Below are 14,170 nucleotides of genomic sequence, written 5' to 3'. Positions count from 1 at the left end.
CAGATCAACCAAAGAATATAATTTTTTAGCTTTAGAACATTCTTAAGTCATTGAATTGCAATTTAATTGTGTATAATTTGCAATGCCATAAATCTTTTTGTTGGGTGTTTCCAAATTGGCATGTCACCAAACTCTTATAGAATGAAAATTAATAACAAAAATGTAAAAGAGAACATGCCCTAGCAGAGAACTTTGGGGAGAGAAAAATCCTTTGGTCATTTATTTTCCAGAATATTTTAAAGCTATTAAAATCAATGAGTCTGGGGGAGGGGTGAGAGTAAACTTGGAGAGGAGCAAGTTTCCTCTGCAAACCCCATTAGGAATGGTGGGATGCTCTCACAGTAAACTGGCAGCTAAGGGAATCCTGGTGGTTCTCATCTGGGTCACCCACTTCAACTCTGACCAGGAATCTGCTTGACCACCCTGTTTGTTTGCTAGCTGGCCACCTCTCAGCAGGAGATGGCTTAAATCGTGTTACTCTACCACCCATTTTTCAGGCATATCCATTTCTGCCACATTCTAGAAACAACCACAGTGGGACTTCCTTGGTGGTCCAGTAGTTAAGACTTCGTCTTTCAATGCAAGGAGTGCGGGTTCAATCGCTGGTAGGGTAGCTAAGATCCCACATGCCTCTAGGCCAAAAAACCAAACAATAGAGCAGAAGCAATACTGTAACAAACTCAAAGAAGACTTTTAAAATGGTTCACACAAAAAAAAAATCTTAAAAAGAGAAACAACACAGTATTCAAGGAGGTATGTTCAAGACCCTCCTCCCATTTCCCAGTGATGGGAGACAGATCTAGTCAGCTGTCGACAAGACACTTGAGTTTTCACCTAAAAGAACAGGTAACAGAAAAATAGCATCTTCCTTGACATGTCATGCCAGTTGTGACTTGTGCCACACAGAGCTACATCTTCCTCATAAAGGACAAGGTTGTTCACCATTTTCTGATTCCAAAACTATTTCCAATATGGGTGCCTGCAATTAACCTCATTTACTGACTTTTCACGTGGGAAGTGTAGAGAAAGGTTCTGGTGCTCTCAACTGCACTCTCTGCAGCTAGCAAACAGCCAGGATTTTCAACTTCCCTACAAGGGTAGAAAACTTGAATGCATCCTTTGTGTTTGAATCTCTTTTAAAGTTTTTAAAAGCTGAATATGAAGTTAAAGGAAAAGAGCTCAACTTACAAATCTTTGCATCCAACCATGCAGCACACCTATCTCATTTTATCTTGGCTTGAGGTCACGTTAAAAAGTATCATGAGCAAAACCAAAAGGGACCTCATACCAGTGTTACATGTGAGGCACAGTCCTGTATCCCTGCACGTTCTGGCCTCGAATGATTCTGAAAGCAATGCTATGAAATAGTATCACCTGGCTTCACTGGTCTCTAGACCACTAGTGCCAGCACCCTCATGGAAAAAAAAAAATTATTTCTCTAGGAAACTTTGTGTTGAAGCAGTCATTCTCAGGCTCTATGCCTTCTTACTTCCCCTATTCAATCTAAGTTTGCTACCACAAAAGGCTTAGTTCCTTTCTTGCCCAGAAAACAGCTGTATCAGCTTGATATAGTACACTGGATATATGGTCACCGCTGGTAACAAAGGATGCCTCTGTGTATACTGGGGGTAGAAGAGGAGGTAATGGTGTTGATTCACCTCAGAATCTTAACATATTTCTGTTGCTATTAGGGCTCAAGTGTAAGAGGAGACTATGGAACACCATCAAAAAGAAGAAGCTACTCAGGGACTTCATTAGCAGTCCAGTGGTTAGGACTCTGTACTTCCACTGCAGGGGCATGGGTTTGATCCCTGATCAGGGAACTAAGATCCCTCATGCCATGAGACACAGCCAAAATATTTTTTTAGAAAGAAAAAAGTTACTTGGTAATTATCTATTATAAAGTGAAAGTCACTCAGTCGTGTCTGACTCTTTGCAACCCCATGTACTACAAAGTCCATGGAATTCCCCAGGCCAGAATACTGGAGCGGGTAGCCTTTCCATTCTCCAGGGGATCTTCCAACCCAGGGATCAAACCCAGGTCTCATGCATTGCAGGTGGATTCTTTACCAGCTGAGCCACAAGGGAAGACCTGATCTATTATATGTGATTTGCAAATCATTTTCAAATATCATGCATTAATCAGCATTGCTTCTGGTTGTAACAGAAACCAACTCAAGCTAAATAAAGCAGATAATAATAATTGATTATGTGGATACCAGAGTATCTTACTGAGCTCAGGGCAGGAATGTAACTGGGCCCCAAGAATGAGGAAGTGGGATGCTCTAGTCCAGGAAACCCCCCAAATCCTCTCTTTTGTCTGTATTCTAACTGCAACACTGCTTTCTCTATGATTCAACTGCATGGTTGAAAAAAATGTCACCAACTAAAACCTTCTGAGTTTGTCTCTTCTTTGTTTAAAAGAATGGCCAGATGAAACTGGAATTTTGTGGTCTTTACTGCAAGTATTTAGAGGGCCTCCTTGGCCAGGGGCCCAGGCATCCTTTGTCAATCACCTGGGGTAGGGAGACTGTGTCATATTACTCAAATGTGGCTTATAAGAGCCCAGCCATTACAGCCATGCAGATAGAACTGGGCTTCCCCAATAGCTTAACTGGTAAAGAATCCACCTGTAATGCAGGAGACCCCAGTTTGATTCCTGGGTTGGGAAGACCCCCTGGAGGAGAGCATGGCAACCCACTCAAGTATTCTTGCTTGGCGAATCCCCATGGATGGAGGAGCCTGGCAGACTACAGGCCATGTGGTCACAAAGAGTTGGACACAACAGAGCAACTAAGCACAGATAGAAGTGGGCAGGCAGTGGACACTCACTCATGCCCAAAACTGAGTGTCCAGGAAAGGCAACCCAATAAGTGTTGTTGTTGTTGTTGTTGTTATTTAGTCCCTAAGTCATGTCTAACTCTTTGTGACCCCATGGACTGTAACCCGCCAGGCTCCTCTGTCCATGGGACTTCCCAGGCAAGGATACTGGAGTGGGTTGCCATTTCTTTCCCCAGGGGAATCTTCCCAACCTAGGGATCGAACCCTTGTCTCTTGCATTGGCAGATGGATTCTTTACCATCTGAGCCACCAGGGAAACCCCAATAAAACTGACATTTATTATTATTATTACTATTATTTCCATTTCACAAAGGAGAAAACAGAATTTTATATCTCTTATATAATATAAGAGATTATATAGGTAGTCAAGTCAAAACTGAAAGTGGAATCAAGGTCTTCTCATTCCCTTCATCAGCAGTTATGAGATAAATAACTTTAAGAGAAACTTAAAAAAAAAAATCACACAAGCACCCATCCTCTACCTGCAGAAGACTTTAAATTTAACTGGAGATACAAGACAAGACTTTCACAAAAACAGTTAAATAACATTTTGAAAACAGCATATACCATACAAAGCAATATGTAAATATTTCAAACTATGGGAAAAAATTAAACCTTGGATTCTTATTTGGAAGGAACTTAGGAAAGAGTGTAGGGAGGACATTTCAGTCCTCAGAAATGGAAGAAGTCACACATTACCAGCAGCAATTCTCATATTAATACTGAAAATTTGACTCACTCATCACCCTACTATTTTCAAGAAGGCAAGATTTATATTTTCAAAGAAACAGGAGGTGGAAGTATAACTACAGAGAGCCCGAGATTTCCAAACAGGCACAGAACCCAGCCCCTAGGCTCCCATTCTCCTCCCCAAACAGAGCCAATTTCTTAGAACTATGTTTTCAGAGGCAGTCACCACAAAAAGTGCTATCTTAATCTCTCATTCAATAGGATTGAGGCAGAAATCCTTCTCAGATCATCCTCTGAATAGGATTTCATTTGTTTTCGCATCACTGCTCTCAAATCTAAGACTTACTTCTACTAAGAATTAGTTCTTCCTGAATTTCTCTAATCCGCATCCAACGTCATTTTTTGTATCCAGATGTCAGAAATGACATCCAGATCCAAACAAGACAAAATGCCCAGTTAGAGTGGAGCTCAGCTGAACAAAAATTTGGTCAGCTACCTCATTGCACATTATGGCTCTACAATCCCACCCAAACCCCTTGAGTTGGGAAGTCAGGGATGCTGGCTCTAGATTCAGACTTTCTTGTCTAGTGACTGAACCTTCTGAAACTTTTGGCTCCTTCACTCAGTTATCAACAAATATCTTCTGAGTTTCAATTATGTGCCAGGTCCTGTTCAAGGCTCAGGAGGTACAGCAGAAACTAAGCAAAAAATAAAATAAAATGATTCCCTGTCCACATGGAGCTTACAATCTATTGACCAGAAACAGAAAATAAATATAATAAGTAAATTATATAAAATATTAGAGGAATATTTTGAAAATAATAAAGCAAAAGGGAATGGGGAGTAGAAGGGGGTGGTTATAATTTAAAATAACATGGTAAGCGTAGGTCTACATGACCAACCAAGTGACAACAATTGAAGGAGATGAGAGATATGCAAATACCTAGAGGAACAGCATTTCAGACTGAGGAACAGCCCATACAAAGGTTCTGAAGTGGGTGCAAGCTTGACATAATTGAAAAACAGCAAAGAGGTTGCTGGAGGGAGAGACGGGAAGAGAGCAACAGGAATTATGGTTGGACGGTGATGGAAGAGCAGATAGAATAGAACTTTGGAAGGAGGTTGGCTTTTATTTTGAGGGAAATGAAGCCCAGTGAAGGAGTTAGAATATGATCTGGTCTAAAGTTGGATTTGAACAGGGACACCCTGGCTGATATATGAGTATTAGACTTCAAGGTAGCAAGGGTAGAGGCAAGAGTTAAGGAAGAAAACTGTACCTCCTATTTGCCCACAGCAGTCTTGGGCTATGTGTTGCAATACTATTTTATTCATGGCCCTCCCCTCTGGGTCTTCAAAGTGTCCTAGTTTGGATGATAAATTATATTGTGCCCCCCACCTCAATTCAGAGTCCACATTATTTCAAAATCCAGATGAGAAATAATGATGGTATGAGACAAGTTAATAGCAATGAAGGAGTGATCTGATTCAAATATATTTTGAAAGTGGAGATCTCAGGATTTCCTGATGGATTAGATGTGGACAATTAGAGGAAGAACAGATCACTCTTAAGATCTGGGGGATGGAGCAACTGAAAGGACAGAGGTGCCATTAAATAATAGCAGGAGCTGGGAGTCGTTTGGCACATGTTAATTTTGAGCTGTTGGATATTCAAGAAAGGTGTCAAGTAGGCAGTTGGAAATATGTCTGGAGCTTAAGAGAAAGGCCTGGGCTGAAGATATAAATTTGGGAGTCAATGGAATATAGATGGAGTTGAAAGCCATGAGGTTGAAAAGAATCATCAAAAATGCAACTGTAGAAAGAAGAAAAGTCCAAGAACAGGGTCTGGAAGAGTCCCAGAGGTAGAAAAAGAGGAAGAGCCAGTGAAGAAGACAGAGAAGTAGCCAGTGAGGTAGGAAGAAACCAGACATTTCTTCATCTTAATGAATGTGTTATATTACACCAGTGAGTTTAAGGAAAAAAAAAAACTATAACCGAGAGATACCTCAGGGACAGCTATATTCAACGGTGAACTGCAAAGAGCAGATAGGGAGTCTTCTAGTCTCCTCGTCCACTTCAACTGTAGCCAGTCTGTGTTCTCTTGCTCCAAATCATGGGCTGCTGTGTATGATTTCATTTATAAAAAGGGTAGCATGGGGTAGAAGGAGGTAGATTCCCACTACTTAAAAAAACAAATTACCCTTGATAATCTTTAAGGTCTATGATCCCTTCTGGCTCTAAAATGTATTTGATTCTACCCAGTTCTAACAGAGAAAGAATTTTCTAATGTCCAAAGCTACTCGCCACAGTCAAAGAGAAGATGGGGCATCTGAATAATTTCTCTTGCTTAAGAAGTTTCCATTTGTTATAGGAATTAAGTCACATGAAAAAAAGAGAGAAAAATAACAATCAGCCTGGAGGAGTAGGAAGTCAGTGAAGTTTTAAATATGAAACCAGGAAATGTTTTATTAAACAGCTAAGGCATTACTGGCTTAGACTAGAGAACAAGCCTGCTGTAAATCCCACTAACCTCACGAGTATTCCATTTATCTAAGAAAGCCACGGAAGCACATTCCAAGAGAGTTTCTTGCTGTACTCCGCTGACAGAGCAAAAGAAACACAGGCTCTTCCCCACAAGTATTAATAATAAAAAAATAATACTCACTGTTTATCAAGCATTAAATGTGTGCCAGGAGCTCTGTGATGCTCTTTGTGAGTATTCATCCACTTAACCCTCAGGGCAACCTCAAGGTAGGTATTCTGATACTTTACTCAGTGTTTCTGGAAAGAAAATCATGACTGAGAAACTGATACTGGTTAACTTGCCCAAGATTACCTATCTGGGTTAGCAGTGGATCTGGGATGCATCCCAGGGCTCTCTTACTCCAAGGCAGGAATTCTGAATCATGAGAGGTACTTGGACAAATTCCCTGGGTCTTCATAGTGAATGAAGTGGACGCCAGAGTGTGCCCCACCCAGCTCCCGCCTCATTCCCCTAGCTGCCAGGAGCATAGCTACTGATGGCTCACAGCAGAGTCTCCCCTTGGACGTCCCCTCTGCCAAAGCGATCTGCCCCAACAATGGTGACTTCTCCACCTCAGGGATGCCTTAACCAGTAACCAATGCATGCAAGGACAAGAAAGCCCAGTCCTCAGTTTACGATACCTGTGAAAGACCAGCCTCCTCCAAAGTTCCCAGATCCACCTCTCACTCTGTCCAACCCTGTCTTCCTCATCTCCCCGTGAGACCAGTTCCCATTAAACCTCCCCTACACAAACCCCCATCTCAGGGCCTAAGTCCCAGGAATCCACTGAAGACACTGACATTTGCAGAAATCTGCTTCAGTCACTCATTCTACTCATTTAATATCCCGCAAATACTTATAGAGATCCAGGAATCTCAGTAAATGTGTGAGATTCTTGCTGTCGAGTATTGCCAGTTCATAACGTTTGTGCGTTTTTTATTGAGTTGTCTTGTTTTGAAGTTTACAGGAGTTCTTTGACATTCTGGATGCTAAGTTCATAGTAGTCATGTGCGTTGCATGTCCATTCTTCCTGCGTGTGTCTTGTCTTTTAACTCTATGGTCTCTCTTTTGTTAGACAGAGGTCTTTATTTTTAGACTGTATGGATATATGGATCTTTCATGGCTCTATCGTGCTTATACTGTGTCTTATCTATTAATAACAGTCTTCTTGACTGAAAATCAGAGAAATGCAATTTAGAGCAATGAGATCCAATCCACAAACTTTATTCACGAAATTTAAAGTCTAATGATCACAACTGCAAGTAGGACTATGGAGAAGCAAGAACCCCCGAACCCACACACACACACACCAGTGGGAAAGTATTAATAAATGGGTGCAATTGACAGGGAACTTTAGTAAGTAAAGATAGAAACATTGGTAACCCTGAAAGTCCACTTTTAGGTATAAACTCTAGAGAAACTCTCACACTTAGGTGTGAGGAGCACATACAATAAGGCGTGTACTGTTTATAAGAGCAAAGGATTGGAAACAATATAAGCAAATGCCCATCAAAGGGAAACAGATCAATAATTGTGGAATATTCATATAGTAGAATAACTTATAGTCATTAAATGAAATAAATATTAATAAGGCTGTAAAACAATAGGTAGAGAAAAATAATAGCTAAATTATAACTTTTATATTAAGTTTACAAACCATAAAAGTAATATAATATAGTTTTGAATATATAAGTATGTAGTACAAACATATGTATGGTAGTAACTTCACAATAGTGATTGTCTCTGATAGAGAAAGAGGAGAAGAAGACGAGTTTGGGGTACCTGGGAACCTTTACAATATCAGCGAAGTTTTATTTCTTAAATTAAAAAAAAGTCTGAAACAAATATAGCATAATGTTGAGATCTGATAATGCTAAATAGTACGTACATGCTGTTCATCATATTATTCTCAGTTCTTGTCTGTTCTGAAATATTATACAATAAAAAATGCATTGAGAAAAGAAAAAATATCTAATAGAATTGAGAATTTAAAATAGATTTCTTGATATTATTTTAGGAAGATGTTAATAGACTATAATGATTTGATAGGAGTGTGAGTGATAGTCACCCCGCCGTGTCTAACTCTTTGCAACCCCATGGACTGTAGCCTGCTGGGCTCCTTTGTCCATGGAATTCTCCAGGAAGAATACTGGAGTGGGTTGCCATTTCCTTCTCCAACTGATTGGAGATAACAGGAATATATATTCAATAACTGGCTAGGGAGTTCTTACTAAATTTTATCAACAAACGCAAGTTTTTAAGGCTCTTAAGCAGAGAAGTGATATGAGTGCAGCCGGGCCAGGAGGTGTAGGGTGGGTGGAACACAGAACAGGAGGAGGTGAGGAGCTGGAAAGCTCCTTCTGATGAGCAGCTATGAAACTCTAGGAATGTGCAGCAATGAGAGAGGAAGCAAACTAAAGGCTTTGCACAGTGGTGTTTTGCCTCATGTTGAGAATTAATTAGCTAATTAATTTTGAATCAATTAAAGGAGGACAGTGGTCTTCCCAGGTGGCACTAGTGGTAAAGAACCCACCTGCCAATGCAGGAGACATAAGAGACACAGGTTCAATTCCTGGGTCGGGAAGGTCCCTTGGAGGAGAACAGGGCAACCTACTCTAGTATTCTTGCCTGGAGAATCTCATGAACAGAGGAACCTGGTGGGTTACTGCTCATAGGGTCACACAGAGTCAGACACGACTGAGTGACTTAGCATACACACAAAGTAGGACAGTAGAGGAGAGCAGGAAGTCAAAACTGGTTCTGAATACAACTGCCTGAATAATCATAGAATCTGGTATGATTAGACAAAGCGGAGATCTCAAAAACTGGAGCTGATTATGGGAGATTGTGATTTTGATTCTGGTTTTAAACATGCTGCATTCAAGGTGCTGATGGGACCTCTAGGAAGAGAAATCAAGATGGCAACTGAAGGTGGGATCCTGGAGGTTAGAAGGATAGTTTGGGAAGTCAACTGCAGCAAGGGGAGATGTCATGTGAAAATGTTGTTAAGAGACTTAAAAGAAGGTAAAGGAAGGAAGGAAAAAACCTTGGGAACGCCATGAAGGTTTTGAAGCTTCATCTTCCCTTTTGCCCTGCACAGCGGGCCTGCTCCTAACATCCCCCAGCCATGACCAAAAAAAAAAAAATGGAGGCTTCACTTATTTGCCTGCCCCTTTGTTGCTGTCAGCAGTTCCATCCTGCACTGGGAGGGCCTGGGGTGCCTGTGTGGACACCACATCTCTCAGGTCCAAATTTTCTTCCAGCACATATATAAACTTAGCACCCCTCAGGAAGATCGTTGAGGAACAAGGCCTTCCGAGGCCTGGGGGAAGTCCTCGGGTCATCTGGACAAGATCTCTTTGGCCCTGGGTACCCAGATTATAGAGGAGTAAGGCATGAGCTCTGGGTGGATACTCTTCCCACGTTACCATCCCCCATTGGTGAGGGGCAAAGCAGAGAAGGGTCTGAACAGCATCCTCTAAAGCAGGGATTCTGGAACAGGCATCATGTTGCCCAGGTCTCAGGGTATCACCCCATGGCTGATGCAGTGCCAAATTCAGAGGCTATTCTGGAGTAACATTTCCTATCATTTTCAACATTTCCATTCCTACCTGTGTGTGTTAGTCACTCAGTCATGTCCAACTCTTTGCGACCCCATGGACTGTATAGCACGCCAGGCTCCTCTGTCCATGCAATTCTCCAGGCAAGAATATTGGAGTAGGTTACCATTCCCTTCTCCAGGTAATCTTCCCAACCAGGGATTGAAATCAGATCTGCATTGCAGGTGGATTCTTTACCGTCTGAGCCACCACATGGGGTGGAGCCCTGGTGGGAGAGTAGAAAAAGAGTAGAGGTTCCAGGGCACCAGTCACTCATTAACTCTCTCTGCTTTTCTATCAGCAAAGGAGAATGAATATCTGTTGATCATTCACTCAACAACTATCTAGACTTGCAAAGCAAAGACAGTCACCTTCTCCTGGGGCCAGTGCTAGACCCAGGGTCAGTTGTCCCCAAGCATCCAGTCTTTCACAGGAAGTTTTAATCTATCCCAAATCAGCAACTTCTTGGACTTTGACACAAACCTGCAGCTTTCACAGCACAAGCTTAGCAACAGCCAGGTGAATATGAGCAACAAAAGCAACCACAGTACTTTGCTAATTAAAAACCTGAGATGAATCCTATTAAACAATAGTACTTATTATTGGTTGAATACTATGTTTAGCCTGTAGCAAGAAAAATTACACCTTAAACATAGAAAAATGCTTTCTACCCCATCACATCTTCCTAAAAGAATCAAACTACTAAACTCAAAAATATATGTAAAGAAATAAAAATACACTAACTTCTTTCCAAGAGTTATTTGGGGCTCAAGATACTAAAATTCCAATTTTTCTGTGCTGATGAAATGGAATACTTTCTCCTATCATCTTCCAAGTTTATACTGCAATAGTAAGATACAGTATCTTACATTTTGAAGCTATGAGAAATGTGTTGTCAAAGACTCTTTGATGCAGATTATTCCACAACATAAATCAGGGCTAGTTAAACACACAAGAAACAGAGATGGCAATTCAAGTAATTTTACAATTTGCTATACACAGTAGTAAGAAAAACAGGAAGTAGGTGTTTATTAGCAGTTCCAAATATACCAGCCAAAATACAACTCCCCATGGAGTCTGAGTTATTCAAAATATAGCAAAGAACAGAATTCCTAAGATTATAAAAGGGTAATTAATCACAAGCAGTGTTCACAGACCAGTGATTTGGAAACTACCTTCTTATTGAAGATCTGGATCAAGAACAAACTTCAAAGCAAAATTAATTGATCTCAGATTCCCTGCATCTGGTCAATAAACCCTCCCGAAAAATGTCACTTTAAGCCCACTCAAAAGTCTATCATTTTACTTAACAATTTTATATACAGTGCATCAAATAGTCATTTTTCACTTAACTTGGTTAGCTTATCACTGCCTTCCCACATAAGCTATTTGCACTAAGAACACCACATCTTACTGATACTCTGTAAATATTGCATTCAGTGGTCAGCCATGTTGTTTAGGCTTGTTTCATAGGAACATGGGCTCATTATGAAGCTAGATTCACAAACCAAGAGGACCTACTTGTTCAGACACCTGACGTGACCTTGTGGCTTTCAAAATCTTGTCTTTGAGTGAACTTTTAAAATACACATACCAACCACTTCTGAGTTTTGACAAAAGACCTGTAATTTTAGTGGCAGTGATTCAAAAGCATATTTAAAATACACAAAACACAAATATGCATTAATTTTTGCAGAAGTTATGCAGGCATTTCAGTGCAAATTCTGACCTAATTTGAGGAATTAGGTGATTCTTAGGCCTTAGGAATATCTGGCAATAATGATTTTACTTCTGGGAGTGACCATGGACAAATCTAAACTCTTCTATGACTCCAGTTCTCCCCTACAAACGAAAGAAGTTTGGTGTTTGGCTCAGCTACCTCAAAAACTCATTTGGATGAATAGGAAAGGCTTAAATATTTGTGAACCATGGTTAGGTCTTTTGATGGAAGCCACTTTGAAAAGTGCAGAGTCGACAAGTTGAACAATTTATCTTAGTCTTGGAAATGGAAGAGATTAATGAGGGAACCTATGTGTATACATATTTATATGGAATGGTCTACACATACCTTCTATCAGTCTATGTGTTCTGGTGAGTTTAGAGTTAATAAGGAGAAGGAAGAAGAAGAGTTCTTTGAAAAAGCTCTTAACAAGTGAGAAACTGGCAATAGGCTAATCAGAGACAAATTAGTTCTTGTGCTCCAATCTGAATAAGACCACCATGCTCCTTCCTTGATTTTGAAAGTCCAGCCTCATGGAAAGCCAGGCTACCATCCTGTTATCAGTTGGGTTTCACTGGTTTGGGGTTGGCCAGTTACAATCAGCATGAGAGAGGGGAAGAAAGGGAAGGGAAAAGGAACGTGTTTGTATAACTTCCTCCTCTGCTCAGTCAACATGCTGTTTGTCAGGATGACTCTATGTTCACAGATAGTGTCTCCTCCTCCAGGGAAAACAGGATGGTAAACAGTTTCCCCTGTGACTAAGTTCTAGACAACAAAATATGATGGAAGCAAAGATTGCCATTCTTTGGCCTGGCTCTAAAACAGACCAATCAATTCTCTCTCTTTGCTTATCCCAAAAGAGGACTTCAAGGCAAGCCTAGGGCACCAGAGGCCCTAAAGGGATGGAAATGGATCCCAGAATCTGTGCTTGGAAGACAATCCCACAGAAGCTACCCTTTGAGCATCAGTGGACTTTGGCTAAGCAAAAACAAATGTTTATTGTGTTAAGCCATGAGGTTTTGGGGTTTAGTTGTTATAGCATCAGGTAGCCTACCACATCTAATACAGACTGGTAAAGATAAACTCATTAAAATCACTTCCCTTTGGCCAATCAGTTCTGGACTCAGAGGCAGCTGGATAAGTTGGAAATGTGCCTCTCTTGTTCCCTCCCTTGTTTTTCTGGCAGGCCAGGCTTCCTGCTGACCAGCTCAACCGGTGGTGGCAGCCAGAGCCACAGCTTGAGCCTCCTCTTGGAACTTCTGAAATAAAGAAGGTCGCAGATGTTCTCTACAGGTCACACCCTGGAAATTCTCTTTGTCCTGACTGGGGTAAAAAGTCCATTTTCTCTTATTCCTGGAGTGATATCAGGCCTGTGTTCTCCACCCTTCCCCACAATGTATAATTAAATATATCTGGGTCAGGTACTGTTGTTTACTGTGATCACTCTCGGAACATGGCCTAGTTGGTACCTCTAGTGATAGCCACCTAGAAAGACTCACACGAAACTATTTTAAGCTCTTTCCATTAATTTGGATGAATTAAGCACAAGCAGTAACCCTGAGAAGATATCTGAGCTAATGAGAGAATTCCAGATACCTGCTCTGAGAAGGCAGCAGAAGGCCAGAGAAGATCCCTAACAATGACAGAGTTAGAGGGTACACAGCAGCTTTGCCTAGACCTTCACAGCCTCTACCATATGCTCTGTGATATAAACCAAAAGAGTTAATGACTATGGACCGAAAACAACTCTTTCAAAGTTGTTTTTCCTCATTGACTTGTCTCCCCTAATAGGGTCCTCTTTGTTTTCATCCATGCTAGAGCTATAAATGAGCAGATTTGGGCTGCATCTGGCCTGCAGATATGTTTGTTTGATCCTCTCAGTGTTTTAAAAATAGTGATAGCCACATTTTTTAAATGAGATTTTTTTTAATGAGATTTCACACAGAAGTCTAGATTTCTGGCTCCTCTTGAAGGAGGATTGAGCAATACTGGACCCATGTTCTCCTCACGGCAAGACTCCATGGGAACTAGGCTGCTGCTGCCAGAGAAGGGGGGCCATGCTACCCACTTGGCCCTCATGTGAACACCTCTCACCACTCCGGCCACTCTGCTCTTTGTGTACTTGTCCTGGAAGGCACTGGGCTAACTCCTTATACCATATTTTTACTAATTTGAGGAACATACTTTTTTTCAGGACTGGCTACGCCTGGAGCACTGCCTGCAAATGCATCTGGAAGAATGGGGGCATGGGCAGGAAAGGACTTCTGTCACCATGGGTGGCCTCTTCCCTCCTTTCTGCTCCACATAGACCAAGGAAAGGGAGGCCAGCAGGAGGTCCCTCACCCCTGACCCTGAGTGCCCAAGATGGCTAGGCTTAGTTTCACCAATGGAAATATGTCAACTCAGGAAGGTGTACTGAATATTTGGCCTGAACGTGCCCTTGCAAAAAAAGTGCCCTTCTATGCTTTCTCTGTGGCTGCCATAATCCCCAATTACCTCAGCAGGTGTTTGTGTTGGGAGGGAACTCCCCAAATGGGCAAACATCTGCAGCCTGACCCAAGACTTGGCTCTGCTACTCTTTCCCCCTCTGTGTGTACATGCTTGCATGCTAAGTCACTCTAGTCGTGTGTGATTCTTTGTGACTCTATGGACTGTAGCCCACCAGGCTCCTCTGTCTATGGGACTCTCCGGGCAAGTATACTGGAGTGGGTTGCCACACCCTCCTCCATGGGATCTTCCCAACCAAGGGATCAAAACTGCATCTCTTGCATCTCCTAAATTGACAGGCAGTTTCTTTAC

The sequence above is a fragment of the Oryx dammah genome, unplaced genomic scaffold (genome assembly GCF_014754425.2).
Source record: "Oryx dammah isolate SB20612 unplaced genomic scaffold, SCBI_Odam_1.1 HiC_scaffold_26, whole genome shotgun sequence".
Lineage (NCBI taxonomy): Eukaryota > Metazoa > Chordata > Mammalia > Artiodactyla > Bovidae > Oryx > Oryx dammah.
Note: the sequence above shows the minus strand (reverse complement) of the source record.